The sequence below is a fragment of the Notothenia coriiceps genome, unplaced genomic scaffold (genome assembly GCF_000735185.1).
Source record: "Notothenia coriiceps isolate Sejong01 unplaced genomic scaffold, NC01 NC01_scaffold00000339, whole genome shotgun sequence".
NCBI lineage: Eukaryota > Metazoa > Chordata > Actinopteri > Perciformes > Nototheniidae > Notothenia > Notothenia coriiceps.
Genome location: NW_011333040.1, coordinates 22,284,024 through 22,306,517, shown reverse-complemented (window position 1 = coordinate 22,306,517; position 22,494 = coordinate 22,284,024). Strand labels below are relative to the sequence as shown.

Below are 22,494 nucleotides of genomic sequence, written 5' to 3'. Positions count from 1 at the left end.
AGCCTCTAATACAAAATTACAAGATGCGTGCTTTATTGGAATAGAAAGGTGTTTTATGATTAAGATGTTGAATAAACACTACATGAATATGTGAGGAGAAACCAGCTGAGCCCCAAGACTTTCATCAGAGCTGTCACTTCTAAGTATGACGCACGACAAAAAGAAAATATGACCAGAAACTCAATCAAGACCTCTCCTCCTACAGATGAAATGAAATACATATGTATTCAGCTCGAAACAGTCACCTACTTAGCATTTCAATTTTGCAATGTTCCTAAAGTTAGCCTAAGAATATGGTTGGCACTGGCTTAAAACAACACTAGAGAGACAGACACAGGTGCAGGGAGACAGGGAGGCTGGGAGACGTAGGGAGGCTGGAGAAAGAAAGGCAGGATGCTCATTAGGAGGAATTCGGGCAGAAGCAGTTCTGCAGTTTCCTTCTGCTCTGTAATTAAGAAATGGATTAATGAGAAAGACACACGCCTCTGCCAATGCCGCCGCAATAAACAAACCGAGCAAAAGTTTGCTGTTCGGAGAGGCGGTCATGACGTTATACTCATGACTTCTTGTCTCTTTGCGTCCTTCTCTGTTTACTTTTTATATCATGTTTGGCTCTGATTATAGCAACCGATCTCACAATATCCTTCCACCCTGTGCTGATGCCATTAGCCTTCACCTTCTCTTCATTATGTAGGAAACTGGCAATTGGGGCATCCGATGCATGCATGTGTGTAACTTATTTAGTACGAACTAAGATTTCATGGGTCGTAAGTGGACTGTACTCTTAGACTTTTCATACTAATATCTTCGAAAAGTAATGCAATAGAATTATTATATAATCCACCTTATCAGATTGTATGCAACCCACATAAAACTGTCTGCAGAGTGAAAGACCAGAATAGAGTTTGAGTTGCATATTTAAACACAGAGAGCAGAGAAAGGGGGGGTCAAGACTAGCGATAATGAAAGGAGCATTCTGGAAGTTAGGGAGGCAGTAGAAGGGAGTTCAAAAGAAGTTGTAGGTCAAACTGTTGGTGCACATAGAGTGTAACTAACAACATTGCAACAAATATTTGCATTCATGACACTTCCCAAGCTTAGCAGAGCCAGAAAATAAAAAGTAAATAAAAAAAACCAGTAAATAGAGATAAACCTTAGCAAGTAAGAATCACACAGTGATATTATGCAAGTAAGTGAGTGAATAAAACACATTACTGTTACATTACTGTCCAGCATATCACGTAAAACCAGTTGTCAACATGACTTATTTTTACCTAGCTTCTGTTCGTATCAACTAATATTTACCAATTCCTTCTGTAACTTCCTTACATTAATAAAGCCACTTCCAGAGTCATCTTAAGCCCTAATGGTAATGTTTTTGTTACATAATTTCCATACTTATTACCGCCACTTGCTAAACATTATAACCGAAACCACAAACTTAGTAGTTTTATTGTCTTTTAGAATCTCGAGTGCAGCATTTATTTTTTTGTTGGCAAGCTTTTATTCTGAAACATGATAATGATCATTTGTATTGACACCAGTCTAAGCAAATAGCAAAGTAAAAGCAATAAAAAAATTGAAAAACACATTTTATGTTAAAGGGGACCTATCATGCAAAATGCACTTTTTAATGTCTTTTTTACATAAATATGTGTCCCCGGTGCGTCAGGGAACTCACGCAGCGTCAGAAAATAAAACCCTCCCTCTTTTCCTCCGTACCCAAATCTCTAAAAACGGGGCTACAACGGAGCTGATCCAGATATGCATCCGATATGACGTAATATCGGAAATGTAAGCTGGCTTTACACCCACGACCCTATCAGAAACGTTGCTATTAGAAACAATGCCCGACTGTTTTGGACGTAATATGGTCGGTGCATGTTTACATTAGCATCGCTAACACTCAGAGCTAACCTGTACTGCACAGAGCATGTGTGTGAAGAAGCAAGAAATAGAAAGGAACTCACCTTGTGATATAACCGGCAAGAGAGAAAGCCTTTGAGCTCCATACTGTTTCAGAAATAATCCTTGATAATCCATGATACGGCGTTTCATCACCACAGTATTTGCGGTAGAATCTCCCGCATGAGCTCAGCCACCTCCTTTTTTCTTTAATCAATCTTTTTTTTTTTTAAAGCTTTATACCCCAAATCAACACTTTTGAAACAGGAAGTGAAATGGAGGGATATGAGGCATGGCTAGAATGGGTGATCTGTTTGGTATTTTGAGCAAAATACTTCATAGACATGTTTCTTATATATCTGAGACCTATGCTATTGCCTAAAAATAGCATAATAGGTGACCTTTAAGTTCATATAATGACTCATTTTACAAAACTAGCCGTTATATGCCCATCCAATTAGTTTCTTTCAAATAAAAGCGGTGAGCGGAAGATCCTCATTGGTACCACAAAGCTCACAGGCTGTTTGCACGCAGGTGTGTGTTCCTATCTTAATGCATCAGTGTGTGAATGAGAGCAGACAGCAGGTGGTGTGTGTCAGGGGAGGCTGTTACAGCGGGGTGGAGGGGGATCAGATGACAAGGTGTGCAAGGCTCAAGCGGAGGTTGAAATATTGTGAGGTCTGTGTGTAAATAGGTGATGATGTTCCAGATATTGTAGGTTCAAGTCTATTCCCTTTTTTTTCCGTCTTTATCTCTTCAAAACACACACACACACATCCATACATGTACTAAAGCTAGCTAGCTGTCCATTAGGACGTGTTTCTCTTAGACGAAGATGAACAACTCAAGAACCCCAGTAGTCATGGTATAGGGGAACAAAACCTAAATTGCTACATCTAGATTGCAACGTACTGTTACTTGGCTTAATCAGATGTTCCCCCAGACAATACCTTTCTTTTACTTCCGAGTTAATTCCACTCGCATTTGGTTCTGAAGATTTCAGTTCTTTCCCTTGGGATCCATATTGAAGTTGTTAGTCTTTTTAGCGTCACTTTCACTCATCGCTCCTCTCCATAAGCTCTGCCACTTGTCATAGAGCCTCAATCGGCTATATTATTATGTGTTCCTGCATAGCTGACATTGATCTACTTTAATGAGAGTATATGTTGTACTTATTATTCTCCAATCTATACAACGCATACTTTTGTGTACTCAGCGGCCACCACATTATCACCCAAGCATGGCCCTCTGTGTTACAAGAGCTGTACAGAGAGGCTGTTGTATTGTACAGTATTCAATATTCATGAAGCTCTAATTCAGTTACTTCTGGATGTCAGTAAAGAGCATGCACAATGCCTGTGCCTCCAGCCTGAGCACGACCCACTGAAGCAATGTCTGCATGTTTGGATGTCATTTCATTTCATGGTGACTGCATAGTGATGAGTTCGCATACAAATCTCATGTAGAATTTTTCGCATGCATGTATTACATGATTTCCGTCAAAATGCAGTGACATGAAGAAGAGAAAGCACAGAGCGTAATCCCAAGCCAAATGTTGTTTCTATTCGTCTCTGCTTCTTGAATTCATCTCCCACACAGGACCGTCATAGTGGGGATTTCAAACTGAATCATGGGAGCCACCAATCTGACACATGACCTAAATGTATACTGTAGATAACCGAGAACAGTACAACCGTGTTAGACAGTTCTTTCTGAGATGTGATTTGTCTTTAGCAGCAGAACCTTCAAGATAATCTTTTATTTCTGTGAAAGCATAATTCTGAGGTTAAAAAAAGCAGCTTTTCTAAGGAAAGATTGTTATGTTTATTGGCCATTTGACAGTAACAGAACACATCTCTAGTTTGCCGGTTGCCTTTTATTTATATCCACATAAGTATATTCATGATTTGAGATGATCTTTTTTGTCTTCAAAGCTGGTTTGAAATAACCCTGGATTTGTTGTCAAATCAACATGTCTAAATCCTGATTAAGTTAGCTGCAACATTACACACACACACACACACTTACACACAAGCCCATTTTCAAATACAAATGGCTCACTTTCTTGGATTGACATGAGTTAACATCCAGGTGTTTTAGCGTTCAGCTAGCTTTGTGACTTACTAAAGGGATGCTTCACATTAAAATGCCCTCTCTTTCCTTTAGTGTAGGAATATCAAGCAGTTTACAAGTAAATGCTAATTTTAGACTCTAAATCAGTTGAATTTGTAGACTCTCTTTCCTTAAGTGAAGTGAATGAGAGGTTTTAAAAAGCAATCCCTTTCACTTTCAGACCCCTCCTTATTTGATTTGCCCATTTTACCCTCCTTCTCTCCATCCTCTCTCGTCTCCACTCAAGACAGTTATTTGTGGGGACTGATGAGGTGTGTAGTCTGAGGAAGGTCTGTCTGCCTGATTGGCTGATAAGATGTCTGGATAGGGTTTTCTAAAGAAAGACGGCGAGCGGGTGAGAGTGGCTTGCACATCGAGTGAGGAGGCTCTTGTATGTGCTCCCACCCTCCTCAAAGCAGTAATGAGAGAAGTGCACACCGTTGGGGAGCCCTGCGATTGATATTTGTTGTCATTTTTTGTTCTCAGCCTCAGAGCTACCGCAGTGGTGTGGCGTCTGTTTTTTATGCCTCAGAGTTGTGTGATGAAGCAGGCGACACACGCAAGGAGCGAGAGTAAATAGAGGCTCACGTTGAATCATCTTGGATTTATAGGGAGGCGGGTTTCGTGGGTGGGAGCCACGCACACACACACTGTACAGTAAGTGGTTCTGCCCCAGCAGTGCTAAACAAGGCCAACGGGCCACAGTTATGGACAGTAAATAGAGCAGAGCACAACCTGTAAATAACCAACCAACACAGCCTCATAAATCCTCCGTGTGTGTGTGTGTCTCTTTCTCATTCTCGACCATAAGCTGTGTATGTGTGAGATTGTGTGTATTTACTGAACAATTTGAGTGAATCCTGACCCTTGTTTGAGACTGCACAGTTCCTTCACGTTTGTCAAATTAATCATCGTGTGCTGTGATACACTATTTCCAGTCTATATGCTCGAGTAGATACCAGAGGCCAGAGGGATGTGACCTCTCTCTGACCTCCCTGCTTTCCCTCCACCCCCCAACCCTTACCCCAATCTGCTCCATGTCCACTTGGGTCAGATGGGCATATGTGCTCACAGTTAACTCTGGCATCCGTCCAGTGACCTGACCACAGGTTGCCCACTGGCACGGAAATCAAAGCCCAGACACAAGCAGGGCAACACATGCCCGCAGAAGCTTGCTGACACAGGATATTTGCCGGCCGGGGGTGTCTCACGTAGAGAAAATTGTTCTCCGCTGAGTTTCCTGTCTTTGAGCTAAGAAACATTTACAGCTCGCTAGGTCACGGCAGGATAAAGTTGCTGCATTCCTTGCTGCTATTGAGGTTCGATGGTAGAAAAAATGACCAACATGATGTCAGATAAACATCGTTAAAATTGATGTTCCCTTTTGGTGCATTTACAATTTTGTACAACACTGGGTTTAGTAAAAGCCCAGAGAGGACAATTTGAGTAGAGCAGATGAATTCTGCTAAAACGGAAAACAGATATTTATTGACCAAGCTCTGTGTTTGTAATGGAAAAGTACTAGTGGTGAGGAAAGAAAGCAAGTCACTGCAGAAGAGAGGAGAGCTGTACATGCATTGGTATGGAAGGTGTGTATACTGTACCTGTGTGTATACCTGTGTGTATGTGTAGGTGTTTTATCTGTAATTAAGTGTATGTTTGTGTGTCCATACTAAAGACTGACACAGAAAATGTTGCTGCCCTTTGACAGCACAATCACAGTGATGTTTACACTGATTGATTCCCTCTTTTCCATTTTAAGTGTAATCATTATTTATTTTACAGACAGTTTTTCGGCACACAGTCGGTGTGTGTGTGTTTGGAGTAGTCCAGTTGTACCCAGCCGTACAGGAGATGTGTGTACAGTGGACAGGGTGAAGAAAAAATGATAGGAGAAACAAATTGAAAGCCAAGCCGTGAGTGTTCAGTATCGCTGGCCTATCATGTTTTTGACACATGATTCCTCCCGGTTGACGGACTCTGAACGGGCACGGTTGGGTTGCTATGGTGACGGCAACAAGTGGGAAGTGCACCTGCGGCTGGAGAGACAGCGGTGCTTATCACCTGCTGGGAGGCCGAACCACACCTGGGTTGCTGCCCACCCACACATGTACAAACACACACTCACACAGAGGGAACCAACTTATAAAATAGCAAGTAGGAGTATAAGGAAGTCAACGCAGCACCCAAGTGATACCTGATGGCCGCTGATAGCACCAGGAGTCGTGCATCACTTTCTATCTGCCCTGTCTCATGTTCACACTATTTCCCAAATGTTATTTGTGCAAACACCTGCTTAGATGATAAGTTTTGCTGCTGAGTGCAAGTTGACTTTTTTTTCCATCTGATTGCAATTATCAATGTGGCAAAGTATGCTTTCTACAGGATCCTCTTTATCCTCCTTTTTTTCCAAAACATTAAAATCTTTTCTAATTAAACTTGTAACGAGAAATACATTTTTTTCGTTTTTGACATTCCAAACCTTTGTATTGAGTTATTCACAGATACTGAGAGTCAACGCTTTATAGAGAAAAGAAAATGAGTACATGTGTTTTTCTCTTGTATGGTTTAAATCTCCCAAATGTCAACTTTAAAGGAGTGGTTGAAAATGTGTTTTTGAACTTCTGGTGAGATGTATCATTGATGTTTTCAGACAAGTGAAAAGAGTATGCCCTTTAAAATAATACATGTATCAAAAAATCCTATGAAAATGCAATGTGATCATACTAACAAGTGTGTGTATGCACAGCCTTATTCCTCTGTGCAGTTACGCACCATTGTTCAGAAATGTTCCACCATGAACACACACAGTCCAGTTTGTTTGACGTCACAATCTCATTCTCGTACTACCACAAATACTCAAACAACACACTGCTACCTCCAGTTTGAGTAACCTTTGTTAAAAACCAAAGTGACAAATTGTTTAAGTGTTAAGTAAGCTTTTATTTTTTTATTAAACTATGTATTAGTGACTCGTTTTAGGGCCACGGACAGCTGGAAAAGTTCAAAATGATATAGACAACTTTACAAATTGTTCCTTTATTAGATGTTTTCTGACACTAACAAAGCTAGTATATCTCCAGCCTGATCTTATTAAAGAACATACATTCAGAGTATCCTCTGGACAGATACGATAGGCATGTCAGTGTTCAGTGTGCGCGCTCTGACGTCCCTGTTGTAAGTCTGAGGAAGAGATGGAGCCAAAAGCCCTCTTCTGTTCATTTAGTTCAAACGGAGGTCTTTGAAGACTGTGATGTCGCCGTGTAAACAAAAGTCGCACACAGCCGTCACTGCTGGAGACAGCTTCAATGCTTTATGAGCATCTTTGTAACTGTCACTTAGAAAGAAAAGCTGTTTTTCTAAGCGCTTGCGTGCAGTCACAAACAACATTAGCACTGCTGTGTTTTCCTCTGCCTTTAAAATAACACCTTCATTATTCGACTTTCATCAAAAAAGTGCACCACAATCCTGCATACATGTATTAAATAGAATATGATGAGAGCCATGTAGGGTGGAATATGAATGTATGTGCTTCTACTCAGACTGCTTGCAACAATACTGTGTTAATGCATTTTTCATCCACATCATGTAAGACTGTAAAAGCACTCTCCCCTGCGCGACACCGGGTGAAGGGTTGAACAAAGTAATTTAAATAATGAATTATTCATTATCTGTTGCAATATGCCACATAAGGCAGTTGTTTGCACTGCTCAGCTCGGGACCTATATGAGATCATTAACTGCTAATTAAAAAATAAAATGCGCTGTTTGTTCACAGCAAACCTGTGTCTACGCCCTGAAATGTAGCTGTAACATTTAAAGAGAATGATTAGATAGCTGCATGGTCAGTTAACTTTGCACTTGTTTACATCACAAAATCTCAATAACCAAGAGTATTATTTTTACTCAGGGAGATAATGGACTGCAACACCCAACTCTATCCCCATTGTCTAATAGTTAAATTGTGCCTATGTAGATTTTAACAAGCAATTTATTTTAATCTAGGGGCCAGAATTTAAATGGTGTCATAATCACTTACACCAGCTATTAATTATAATTTCAGTTTGCATGCACAGTAATGTATGTCATTGTGTAATTACCTTTCCGCTTTGAGGAGCATATTGACTTCATAAAGTTCACTTGTTTCATAGTTTAATTCCATCTTTATCTGCTAACCGAATTATCCACATCCGACTGGAAATATCAACTTTTTTGTCTTTTATTTACAGTGTGTATATTAGCCTTGTGTCGCTGTTGATCAGAAGTGACTTCATGTGGGAATTACAAAACCAAACCCCACAAAGCATGCACCTACCTCCATTAACATTCCATAAAATGTTTGTTCTGAATTATTTTTACCATTGAAAAGCCAGACATAAAAGTTTAGAAAACTCAAAGTCTCAATTAAATGTGACAATCTTTATTTCCCTGATCCAGACAATGGCTTTCAAAATCCATTCTGGCAATGTTTGGTCATGCAGAGAAAAGGTCCAAACATACAGAAGCACAGCTCTCTCACCTGCGCGCTGCCTTTGTTGTATTATTGGCAGTCATTTAGCGAATGAGGCTTGAGAAATGTGACTTCTGTGAAGCGTCAAACAGCGCAATGACTCAAAAAGACCAACATTGTACATTTGGCTTTCAGATTTTTAGGAATTTGTTGCAAGACAGGAATAAAATGAATACTTGTATGCAGCGCGTGTTATTTTCAAGTTCTGAAAGACAAGCACACAGAGTGAAAGATGTGTAGCTGAAATGAATTTGTGGACAGTAACTGAAGCTTATTGGGTTGAACAAGGTAAAGCTGCTTTGAAGCCTATTTTTGGTTCTTGTTGCTGTGGGCCCTGTGTGTGTGTGTGTGTGTGTGTGTGTGTGTGTGTGTGTGTGTGTGTGTGTGTGTGTGTGTGTGTGTGTGTGTGTGTGTGTGTGTGTGTGTGTGTGTGTGCGTGCGTGCGTGCGTGCGTGCGTGCGTGCGTGCGTGCGTGCGTGCGTGCGTGCGTGCGTGCGTGCGTGCGTGTTCACCTTACTTGTGTATCTACCGATTAACTTAAGCCGTATGGATTTGTTGTCTTGATGTTAGTTGTATCTAATATGAAAACCCAAACAATCTTAGTGTCTGGAATCCTTGTGAGTAAAGGCGAGATAAACAGATTTTGAAGCTGTTAGTTTGTGTTTTCTGTAAGATCAAATGCTTTGCAAACATGCCTTGCCCAAAGGACATGTACATCCACATATAGCTTTAACAGAAACCAAATTATATAGATGAGTTACATTCTCTATGTTGTGGTCCATTCTTTAAATCTACTAAGGCACTACTTCCAAAATTGCTCCGTCACCTAAAAACATAACGATTTCTGAGTACTTTCTGATCATTTTGTTCAACCTCTAACTCGTGGAAAGGTACAAGTAGAAACACACTTCATCTAATCTGAAGAGTCACTTGAAGAGTCAGGAACACTCCACAGGTTTCAGTTCTGGCTTTAGAAGAGCTTATTGGGGGTGAAGGTGACCTGGCACACTTGAATTGTTGTGAATTATCACGTCAACGGTTACCAGGTTTGTTCAGCTGAGCACAGACTTTGTCTATTTGAATCCTAAATGACACAGACCCAAGGCCATATTAAACCAGGGATGCTGCCGTTACATACATGTGCTGTTGGTCTTTCTGGTGGTGTAGAGTCATTAAACATTGAGTAACAGCATGAATGCTTTGTCAGGGTACAACATTATGTATTTATTTGAAATTCTAGTCATTGTATTTATGCCGATTGATAATCTAACACACACAAACGTTGGCAATTTTCATACTACATGCTCATCCACACCCTTACTTTCTGCCTCCCTACGTAAAGTGCACACTTATTTCATCATGGTGTAATTGGCGTTATTCATGAGGATCCGATTGATCCATGAGGACCATAATCCTAAACCTGTTTGATTGGATTGCACAGGTGTTGAGAATAAACTAGACTAGAAATACACCAGAAACAGATTACGGTATCTGATTCATCCCTCCCAGTGTTTAGCTTGAACACAACATGTGCACAGTGGGGTACCAGCCGCCAGCTCTACGGCAGGAAATACAGGAAGGGAATGAAAGGACAACATGGCCGACAGCCAGGGACAAAGGAAGGGATTGTGTTCACTTTATCCATGTTTGCTCAGTTTAGCACAGGGCAAATATTAGCCAATGTGCTCGGCAGCCGTTCTTCTCTACTGGGCTTCAACCTCACACAGTGCCCGTGGAGACTGAAAGGCAATAAGAGAAAAGGGAGAAATGTAAGAGGAGCGGTTATCAGGGTGACAGATGGAGAGAAGCGAACGGCAAGTGAGAGAACTGAGACCAGATAATGAATGGTAAGATGAAAAAAGGGCTGAGCGAACACCATTTTTATCGTCAGAGCATACGTACAGTAGGTATTGGACTTACTGCTGAATGATATGGGAAATGTATATTAAGGGAAGCAAAGCATGGCACTTATTTTCTTACTTTCACACAGTTTCTTGCCAGGAAATGTGCGCTGTTTACGTTTCCAGAGAACAAATTGTATAATATGCACCGTTGCTGTTTTCGGAGGAGGAAAAATAGGTAAAGAAATAAAAAAACAAATGGCCTCATGCTCTTGTTTTTTTTTTTTACTTCGTGGCTCTTTTCCTGCTCTTCTGAGGAAAGAGAAAGATGGAGCATGGGGAGGCAAAATGAGCCCGCCAGGACAGAAAGTGGAGAGGAGCAGAGAAAACAATAGAGACAGAAAACACTTTGCTCTTGATTTTGTCCGAAGGTCACACTCATTCCTTTCAATTTCGGCCAGCTGCCTGCCTCACTTGTCCTCAAAAGAAAGCAACATGCTACTCCACAACACACACACGCACACACACACTGAAACAGTCTGACACGTGTCTTGCCGTAGCTACACACAAAGTCACAACATTTAAAAACACAAAGAAATCTCCCATTTCTGCTCTTTCCTGCAGTGTATAGTCAGGCATGACAAATGATGTGCAAGCTGAAGAAGAGTCCTTTCCTCTGTAGTCTGGTTTGTTCTTATCCTGTACTTTATAAAGGTAATTTCTAAGAGATAGGGTTGAGATAAGTACGGGTAGAGATTGGTTCTTTCAAACTGAGGCAGAGTACAATTGTATGCAATCCAATCAGGTTAACTGAGGTTCTTCTTTATTGCTACAGCTCTGTTTGTTGATAAATCTAATATGACTCATCTTGATCAGAATCATCACATATTTTCCAATCACATTTAATAATCCTCCCTTATATTTTGAAACCGATCTGAGTCATTTTTCTAAGTTGTATTATACATTTTTCTCATTGGATTTTTGGGTATGTTTTCAAATGCTCAGTTCCAGATAACAATGACTTTGCCTTTAGGGCATCTTCACATTGCAGCTTGGCCCCAGTAACATAATGTTATTTTGAAATACGCATTATTGAATTAAGAAAGGACTTGAACCGTTTACTTTTTTGCACGTCATTTCATCCGTCCCACTAAAATATGTTGTCAATGTCTCCATTAGGATAAACAGCACCGTGGTGACAATGTATTTTGTGACTTGGCCTGACTCCAGCGTCAAGTAAGACGAAAACAAACACTGAGCAACCGAATTAACCCATACAATGTCAGAAAGGATTATTATTGTACTAAGCCACTGAACAAAAGATTAAGCAGAGTAGTCAAAGGACTCAGGTATCTCATTTCACAGTTTGCTGACTCTCCAAGGCAGCAATGATCTACAAACCTATTTTGTTTTTGAAATGACGCACCTTTCTCCATCACCGCAGTCTGGAGATCAACACTTTCTCTGTGATCGCTCCCAAGTGCATGTGGATCAATTGGATTCTACCAAACCCATGTTAGCAAGTCCAGTCAGCACAGAAATGAACCTCTGGGGAGGAGAGAGCTGCTGATGAGGGCAGACGGATTAGAAATGGAGAAAAAGCAAAGGAAAGGTAAAAGCCAAAGTGGGAGAAATAATAATGGAAGACACCACAAGGCGAGGGAATAGCCTTTCTCTGCTAAAGAAAATAGATTGTGAAGCTTTTATTGTTCTATTGGGCTGCAAAGACTAAATTGCAACAACATTTTCAGTTTATGAGTATCTATTGCTAAAACTATAGATACATAGTCAATGTGTTTGGCAGCCAATCTGAGGTCAGCTATTGTGATATCTCTATTACTGCTCATAACACTGATAAAATATCATTCAGTCATTAGTTATTGATTTCCTTTTTTTCCAAAGAGAGGACAAAGTATGTCTGGTAGCAGAATCAGGAATAATTTCTTATTTTATTGGTTTATTGATTGATGAAGGATTATGTTGGCAATAGCAAAAGTACATTTTATACAAAAAAAGAGGCTGGAAAGGGTAACACAACATGGATTGGACACTGTATTGGTCTTGTAAGCCTCTTTGTCCCATATTAATCCACCCAATCCGACACATTTCTACCTGTGTCTGGGCCTTCGAGGGCTTTAGGTGAAGGGAGGAAGAGTGGGTGGACTGTGCCTCCCAAACCTTCTCTCCCATCTGTTTTTCACAATTCTGTCTTCAATTTAACTCCACAATATTTTTTTCGTCTTCTCGTTGTCTCTGCACCTTATCTCCATCAATTTCTGGTTCGTCACTTTTGACTTTGACGTTTCTTTAAAACTTTCACTAATTGAATCTGTATCACATCTTTTAACAGTCGGTAGAGTCAAAGATGTAACCTTAGGTGCCAGGATGCCTTCTAGCACCTCTATTTTTTTTATTTTCCTTTGATAAGGCAGTGAATACAGACTGGCAACACTTGGTGATGGGTATATGATACCCACACTGTAAGATACTGTTAACGTCTTAAAATCTGTGAAATCACTGCATTGAGAGTATTCGCTCAGACACATCCCATCCCAGTGTGTCTGTGTGTTTGTATATGTATGTATCCATAAACCCTCTGCAGATTTAAAAAAAAAAGACCAGGGTGTGCTCAGCGCTACCTCACTCAAGGATGTTCTCATGTTTGCAAAACTGTGTGTGTATGTGTGTAAGCGAAAAGTTAGGTCAGATTTGAACCTGCAGATCTTTGTTCTGAAGGACACCATCCATCAGCAGTCACAAGGGTACATATCATAATGGAATCAACTCTGTGTGTGTGTGTGTGTGTGTGTGTGTGTGTGTGTGTGTGTGTGTGTGTGTGTGTGTGTGTGTGTGTGTGTGTGTGTGTGTGCACGTCTTGAGATTGCAGCCTGACACTGAGGAGTTTAGGAGCTAGGTGTTGACATGATCAGGATTATGGAGGATGATGTTTTGGCTGATTTAAATCCCCGTCCCCCCTCCGTCTTTAGCTGCTTCCCTCTGCAGTATTTTGGCTCGCTGCCAGCATGTGTGTACTGCGGGACAAATGGGCAAGCCCAGAGTGACTCATGCTTAGATGGGAGATTCAGCAGCATACACTCACATATACAGACACCAAGTCATGTCTACCTCGTCAATTTCTCAATGACATTCCATTCTCCGTCAGAGCAGGAAACAATAGCTGGGACCACTGTCGCACAGAAAAGAGTGTTACGGAAGAGAAATTGAGATAAAGTACTATTAAGATGAGGAGATGGGAGAAACATTGTCAAGGTGACTGCTACAGATCGTGGCAAAAACATAAATGAGATAGCTGAGCAGAAACAAAGTGTTGTGGTGAATGAGACCGAGCATTTCCTCCCTGCATAGTGTCTCAGCTTTGGGAGCATGTGCTGTGTCATTTGGGGTGAATATCAAAAAGAGAAGACATGAAATATGATTACTAGATAACAGTGTTTCTGATCCCAAATGTCTTTTAGCCCTGAGTCTTTTTCCGTCACACACACTCTGAAGATGTTAGGTGAACCGACAATGGGTGATTTAGCCAGTGAGGAGTCTGCGTGTTATGCAACCGCCTATTTCATCTTACATAACGCTGCAGTTTCAGAGTGGAAGATTAGCCCCGCTATACTGTTTCCTCTTAGCAGATGCCACAGCCGATCTCCTCTCGCAGGCTTTATGCATACATGTTGACAAGCTGATTAGCCGTATAGAGCTAGAATTACTTTCAAAATGGAGATGCACAGATACTGTATATCTGTAGCAAAAGCCTTTGGGATAGAAACATATCCACCAATAATGATCTGTAACTTCAATTTAACCTAAAAGCTTGGAATATAAATTGCTCGCTGTACCACTGTATGAAATATTAAGCTGCCCTAAACCTCATAGAAGTGTCAGATGAGTGTGTGTGTCCAAAGAGAGAGGGGAGAAAACGGATTGCTCTTCGTTGGGCATCAAGTAAAAATCTATGTATCACTCATTTCTCTGTGCATGCTGCTCCTCTGGCTGATTCATAAGCTGATAAATACTGCAGCTCCGCATACTTACACTGGTATGGCGAGTTAGACCGGAGCAGATACAGCCTATGAGAGATCATTATTGGGGAAATGAGAAAGCGGCTGAGGAATAGTTTGCATTTCCAACACCCTATTAATATGAAATATGTCAAACTAAGTCATAAGCCTCAGCACATTCCTGAACTGGTCAGCCACGTTTCTGGACCGTTTCCATGAGATGCGTTGATGCAGCAAAATGCAAAGCAGCGCGAGTGATTCAAACAGCTGTATCTGTCGGAGTGTTGCTGAACACAGCCTCCAGTCCATCCAGCGGTTATTTTCTCTTTTGTAATCTGCCAGTTTTGCGCTCGTGAATCAGATCTAAGAGGGAAATGCACAGAGACGTTCAGGAAATGCAAATAGATCAAGAAGAAGACGTGTGTTTGTGGCTGAAGCTGTAGGGGTGCTGGAAGAATCGCGAGAGAGCTGTCTGTAAAGAAATGAATACAAATCCTTCAAAAACGTCTTCCCCCTTTGTCTACTTTCCTCCCTCTTTAATTGACTACCAGTGTGCGCAGCAAAGAGAGAACTAGATCTTGACATCTTCAAAAGCGGCTTTGATCTCGGCACCTTGAGGCCCTGGAGGATCATCAAGGTTCCCTCTGTCCTTTTATCGCACGATGTTTCTCTCTGCCCCTTCCTCCTCCTCCTCCTCCTCCTCCTCCTCTGCTCCCTCTTCCTCTTCTGCTCCATGTGATCAGCGAGAGCTCTCTGAGACTGATAATCCTGATAGAGAAACTGCAGCCTCGCTCCGGCGCCGCCTCATTCCCATTCCGCTCTCGTCAACCACATTTACCTAGACGCTCCCTCGCACATTGCAAGGTCATGTTGAAATATTTCGAAATGCTCTCTGCGTATTCCGCTGCTGCTCCTTCCCGGCTGCACAGAATTCCGAAGCCAATTCTCTTTGTCTTTGAAAAAAGGCAAGGAGAGACTAATGAGAGGATTACAGCAACTTTTGTTTTCTGTTGGCAGCTCAACTGTCCTCAACTTCCTGTTGTATTAGACGCTGATCAGCAGTTTCTCCTTGAGTTTATCTTTTTGTTCTTGCACCAACATCTTATATGTTTGACAAGGACAGCAATGTGTGCTTTAAAGTTATAATCATAGGTAAAGTTAACTTGACTTGTATGCAATAAGACTTTAACGAATATACAACTGGCTAAAGTAAAAAAAAAAACACGAAAAATGTCCTTATCCCTGAGGCACGTGCAGCTTTAAATGAAGGCGATTGAAATGTATTATCTCAGGCATCAAAAATCTCCTCCCCTTTATTATACAATGGACCCCTACCTGCACCACTGATTGACCCACAGAAAGAAAAAGTAAAATGAGCTAACCTTTGGATAAAAGAGCAAAAGCGTTACATTCTTCCTCCTGACATTAGCCGACAGCCGAAGCAGATTTAGAGGTACTTAGCAGTAGTTTAGAGGCTGTGGTGTTTAAAGAGCAGCCAGGGCTTATTGTCAGTTACCTACCATTTCAACGTTGCAGGCTTGACTGCTCCTAGTCATTCAAAGAGTCTTATTTCTTTCCTTCTGTTTCCAGAGATATGTTCGCTTAAGGGAAATGCCCATTAAAATGTCATTACCGCTGTACTAAAATCATTTTTGAAAAGCACTGGTTCCCAGCGGCTTCCCGCCGTAATGGGCTCAATACATTCCCTCAGCACCGGGAAGAACCCTAATGTTGCGGAACACAAATGCTAATCTCTCTGTAAATATCACTCAAATTCACTCTCCCTCCTGCTAGTCTGTCATAATAGCATGAATTCAGTCTGCTTTGCACCAGTCAATTGAATTCATTCTTCAGGCAAAGGTGCCATGATTATTCTAAGCTTCCTCGTGCGTGGGCTTTAATGGAGATGATCCTGGCATTTCTCACCTCCATATTTCTTCTTTGTTTGCGGTATCTCAAAGGTATCAGTGATTTCCTTTGAATTCACGTGCCCCTCATGAATCACTCTCTGACAGGCTTCATATTCACATCTGAGAGTCAACGTTGGACTTAGGCATGCGTGGGGAGAGTGGGCGGAAATACAGCAAGGGCCGGTCCATAACATTAATCAATTGATTAAGTGCCTAAGAAGCTGGAAGCACTTTGCCATCTGAGACATTCAAAGCCTCTTTGCAGAATGAGATCATCTGCTGAGCAGTCCATCAAGCTCCACGCTGAGGAACTCATCCTGGTCTAACTTAGTTCATGAAGGAGAGAGTCTGCTTCCTGCCTCCACATTGATCTTGTTGTTTATTCCAACTGTGTCTCACATTCAGCTGATATCTCTGCGCTATTAATCATGGCACCCAGCACTTGCGCCGCCATTTCAGCATGCTCAATTTATACCCTAATTGGGGTGGTCATGAGTGCATAGCCATACTGCGGCCCTGCCTGAAAAGTGTAACCACTTGTAACAGCTCCAAAGAGTGGTTGGGATGCACATACATTTGGCAGCGATTATACCTCTCATTAACTTTCTGCACAACCTCTGCACTTATTTACTCAATTAACTTTTTAAGTTCTGCTAACATTAGGATGTTTTATTTGCCTTTTTTAAATACTTAATCTGCCATGAATAATGGAATATCGCTGCGAGCAGAAGCCTCACGTTCACCGTATAGAAGGTGGCAAAATAAATGCACATAGCTAATGATATAATGGAATCAATGAAGTTGTTCGCCGCAGCTGGCAGATAGCGGGGTGCAAACTTGACCCAGTGTGCAAATGAGCTTGACCCGCAGCGACATCCAGGAAGTGTTACTGTCAATGGAAATGGCCGGCGGAGCAGTTTCTGCTCTGGATCTTATAGCAGTGCCGAATAAGACTGCAACAGAAGATTTACTGCCAGACAGAGAATTAGTCTGTAATGGTGCTGTCTGGTGTGTACTCTGTCTGGTTCTCTGTCTCCCACCCTTGTTCCATGCCTCACTGGCAGACAGTAACTCTGTAAATGACTTTGACCTTTCCTGGGACTGAGGACGGGAACAGCAAAGGGAGAGGAGAGAGATGGCGGGAGATGAGAGAAGAGTAGGTGGTTGACTGTAATAAACTCAAAGCAGTGGGCGGCTGTCAACACTAATAGATGGGAGAGGGGAGGGGGTCAGCGGGTTGATGAATACTGAAGGTGCCTGAGTCCTCAACAAGTACTCAGATGTTTTACCAGGCGGACGTGTGTGAGATCTATTCCTCAGAATCCTCTGGCTGCTGGCAGCGAGGGGCCTTTTTGGTGAATCAAGGAAATTATCGTTAGATTTTTGCTGCGGGAAATCTAAACAGCAACCTTATCATGCGTATTACCACGGCTTGATGACTGCAGTGTTATTGTATTGCATTGCAGTGTAACACTACTGTTCACAATGTGATTGCTTCAGCGTTAATGCAATCACACAGACACAGACATGATGATTTGCTTCTTTTTGTTTTAAATATGATCCCTATTGTTCACTGCCAGCCTGCTAGATATTCTAAACAGGTTATCTTTGGGCATTGATTGTCAGACATATAAACAGGGTATCAGTAAGAGAGAGTGTTTCATTTACCTACTGAATTGTGGTTTCGGCTTAGTATAACATCTTGCGACAAAGGTTCCCATAGAAGAAAGACACTAAAAGTCTACAGCCATGTAGACAACGCTGTACCAAGTTTCAATTATACTGCATACTTAGGCACAGCATTGTTTGAAGCTAAACGCAAGCATGCTGATATGCTCACAATGACAATGCTAGCAATGTCGTGTTCAGCAGGTGAAATCCCTTTATCGTGTGAGCATTCTATCATTCGTCATTTAGCAGCAAACATGGATGAAGTCATCAGCCAAAGTGATGTTGACCTGATGACCATGCTACTTTTGAACCAGGGTGTTGGGACGAGAGATTAGAAAAGAATGGAGCAAATTCAATTGTTAATTGTGTTAGTTATGGAGGCAATTCTATTTGATAGGCACAAATGAAAGATGTGGTTAAAGTTTTAAGTACCACGTTAGGGGATATTTAAAAGGATATCTTTTTCCACATGCGACCAGTTGTTTTTGCAATCTCCTCATAATGTTCTCCATCATCTTCTGTCTATAGGAACGGGGAAAGATCGGCGTTATCTTCAACGTGGGAACAGACGACATAATCATCGAGGAGAGCGCAGTGATGGTGAGCGACGGCAAATACCACGTGGTGCGATTCACACGGAGTGGTGGTAATGCCACGCTACAGGTGGACAACCAGCCGGTCATCGAACGTTTCCCTTCAGGTAGGAGCAGGGGTAGTTTGGGAACTATCTGTGTTGAATTTGAACCTTCAAAGTAATGAATTTGTAGATCAAATTGGTAACACAGTGGAGAGAGAAGTGAGCTTCAGGAAATACACATTATTCATGATTTCAGTCTCCCATGTACCACTAAAAGTGATTTTCATAGAACAATCTGTGAGAGCCCTGGTTTATTTATCAAGACATTCATATTTAGACCATGCCTGCCTTATTTTAGGTAATTACAGGTTCTGGTCTGAAAGGCAGGAAGAGCCAAGCAGCCTTCCCGAGGCAAACAATCTCCCATCGCATAGCGTCCAGCTCTGCAGTGAGTCTGCCATTGTAGCTCCTGGCATTGTGCGGCCAGTATTGAATCAAGGCCAGCACCATGTGAATCTGCCAGCTAGGCATGGCTGTTGAACACGGCTTTTATGCAGGATACAGAAAAAGGACACTCGATGTTGGGAAAGCATGCAGAGGTGTTTAAAAGTCAGGCCTCAGATCCAGACGCAACATTATTACACATACAGACTTAAAAGGAGGTCAAAACACTCCATGAGTCACGGCTGAGTGTGCTTTTTCCCTGACTTGTTATTTAACTGAAATCATGGTATTCTATTACAGCCTGAATTATGAGGATTTTGTTTTTGCAGAAGCTCTCAGTTCATTTCTCTCTCCATTGGGTTCCGTTAGCTTCGTTCATGGTTGTTCAAAGGAAGACATTTTGCATTCTTGGTAAGCACCAGTCCAGTGTCTAACCTGCATACTGAAATAGACGTTTGTCAAAGCCTTGAAGCTCTGGTGCATTAATCATTTAAATTTAGCCCATCAGTTTTCTACATTGATGCTGTCCGGCTGAACAATCGCAATCCATGATGAGGTCCACCTGCATTATCAAAAAAACACTGTCTTTGTATCCTAATTGTTTCAAACAGCAGGAAGAATTGGGCTAATGCGGCCATGATATTTACTGTAGTTGACATAAAGAGCAATGGGACTGTGACATTCTCTGTCACAGCAGTGATCCTATATTTGGAGGCTTTGTTTTGGCATTGAGAGAAGTGTATTCTCTTGCTCATTCGTCGGCACAGCGAGGCCAGACCGAGGGGCATGCATCAAAGCCAGAAAAGGAAGTGCCTTGTGACAGTTTACTCTTTTCAGTTGTTATTATGATGGAAATGCAGCCCTTTTCGCAACAGCACACGCTCCAGAGAGGAGCCTTACACTAACAAAAGCTCTCACCACTCAGGAAAGAACAGCGAAGCAGCCTGTTAACAACGGCAAGTGAATGTCATCATCCAAATGTGTTTTCTTTCATCAATAAACAGTAATGCACAGCCCATATCGTATTCCTTTTATTCCACTTTCCTTCCGCCCTCCTTGCCGCTGTTGTCTTTGTCAAACATTTATTTCCTTTTCCTCTGCTTGATCAAGAATTGAAGAGTTGTTATTTTGTTGTTGTTTGTTGCGTTTTGTGTTTGTCTGCCGAGGGGCTGGGGCACGTCTGAAGTTTTTAGGAGGTTATGGGGACTGAGGAAAGGAAATGGGAGAAGGAAACGGGGGTACTTTGGTGTGTAGAATAGCTTTGATTCATTTATGTGAGCTAGATACAATCTTAACTATTTTTGGGGCGCCCGCTTTGAAGGGCTCCGGCACATGCTTTGAAGGTTCCAGTCATCATCTGGAAGGGTGGCGTCCTGGGGAAACAGAGATGTTACGCATTAGGAAAGCAAAACCTCGCATGAGGCTCAGGCACAAAAGGGCGGAGGAATACGTAGGGGGAAAAGTGAGAGATTGTTTGAAGAGGGTGGCAGCTTCCTAACTGAGACAAGAGGTGTGTAAAGAGGGTGAGGTAATATTTTGTAGAGAGGAGAAAGAAAAAGGAGAGGTCCCTTGTTGAAGTTCCTGTGACCCAGATTGAGCATATTTTCTGATTCTCTAAATGGTACAAAATACTCAATACTCACGACACATTCAGAACTACTTTGTTTTCTTGATTTTTGTATTGTAAAATATCTCCACTACCCTATCCCAGTGGAACACTGCATTCTAAAATGTCTATGTAGCCGGAATAAGAAGAAAATATAACAAGTTATCATGAAAGATGCCTCCAATGGGAAATTGTGTTAAGTGTTACAGGTGCCAAATTTGAAAAAGCAGTTTCCTGTGAAATCTCCCTCCCAAAAGGGACTGTTGTGACCCACATGAGGCAGTCTCTTAGGGATGCTGTTGCGGCTTTGAACCCTGTCTAATATGCTGTCTATACAGAGTAACACTGAGATTCATCCTCACGTACACAATAGCCTTAGAAATGTAAAAATTCCTTAAGGGATAAAAAAGGAAGAAAATCTGTCACATAGCCAAAGAACGATAGTGACAGTATCTTTCTTTATGGTTTTTCTCACACATATTTACACACTGTGTCATTAGGGTGTAGATTGGGAAGTGCTTACATTGCGTATTGGCCTTGGCTCACCAGCTGCTGGCATATAAACAGACGGCCATAGCGATGTGATGTCTTGGGGAGACAGGATGTTGACAGCAAACATGGTCGTCTTGGGTCGGGCAAATTCTGCGGCAAAGCAACACGTCTCCTGATGTCACACAAAGTGATGTTTTTAGTCCTCAGGGAATGTGTTTTTATTTTCCCTGTGCATCTCACATTGTGTGTTTCTATCAGTCTTGTTTCATGTGTGTCCATGTGTGGGCATGTATGCATTTGATGGATAGAGAGCAGACCAAAAGTGTCAGAGGAGCACCCAGCCAGCTAACCTGCTGTGTCAGGTGTCCCCTCTGGGTGCCGTAGCAACTGTTGTTGGCCCTCCCCGTCTCCAGAATTCCCAAAATGGCAGACTGGCTCAATAAAAACATCTCTGCGTCACCCTGAGCACTTCAACCTGGCCACAGATAAAAAGGCAGATGTTAGCAGCAGTGCCATACGGACATTAATTCATGATTCCCGCTGGGTCTTAAAAAGTCTTACATTTGATAATCAGAATTTAAGGCCTTAAAAAGTCTTAAATATGATCATAAAAATTAGAAAGGTCTTAAAAATGATCGGATTTCAAAGGTACTTCTTTGTTGCGATTGCGTCTAAATGTGTTTTGGGGGAAATGTCCGGGGTGCAAAGTAACCAGTACGGTAAGAGCCTTTCAGTTCCCCCTAACAATTTGTATTGAAATAAATCAACATGGAACCAGTAATCACTAATAATAATAATAATAATAATAATAATAATGGGTTTCATTTATAAAGCACTTCATATTTGACTTCAAATCCCGAAGTGCTACAAGCAGTGAGCATGAACAGTATAAAAACATTACACAACACGGTAAAATTAATAAAAAGCAATAAAAACAAACAATACAAATAAAATAAAATAAAAGGGGGGTAGTAAATAAATAAGAGGTCTAGGGAAAGGCTCTATTGAACAGGTGAGTTTTGAGGCCTTTTTTAAAGGCCTCCACTGTCTATGGTGCTCTCATGTGCTCGGGGAGAGCATTCCACAGACTGGGGGCAGCCGAGCAGAAGGCCCGGTCTCCCATAGTACGGAGCTTAGTCCTGGGGGGTTTGAGGAGGTTGGAGTTGCTGGAGCGGGTGGTCCGCAAGGAGGTATGCGGGGTGAGGAGTTCCTTGAGGTAGGGAGGGGCAGTTCCATGGACACACTGGTGGGTGAGGACGGAGACCTTGAATTGGATCCTCAGTTCCACGGGTAGCCAGTGTAGTGCTTTAAGTCTTTAGGACGATGTTTTGAGTTTGGACGGAGCAGATACAGGTTTGTTTAGCCTGATCTGATCGAATGGAGATCTCTCCATTCAGAGAACACGCATTTTAAA

The 22,494-nt window shown here is 41.8% G+C and overlaps 1 protein-coding gene across 2 annotated transcripts in view; it reads right to left on the bottom strand.

Annotated features, from left to right (window-relative positions):
• The window catches only part of atg13 (ATG13 autophagy related 13 homolog (S. cerevisiae)), a 57,785-nt gene that overhangs the window by 29,310 nt on the left and 5,981 nt on the right, over window positions 1–22,494 (bottom strand). The gene's annotated exons all lie outside the window — the stretch shown is intronic.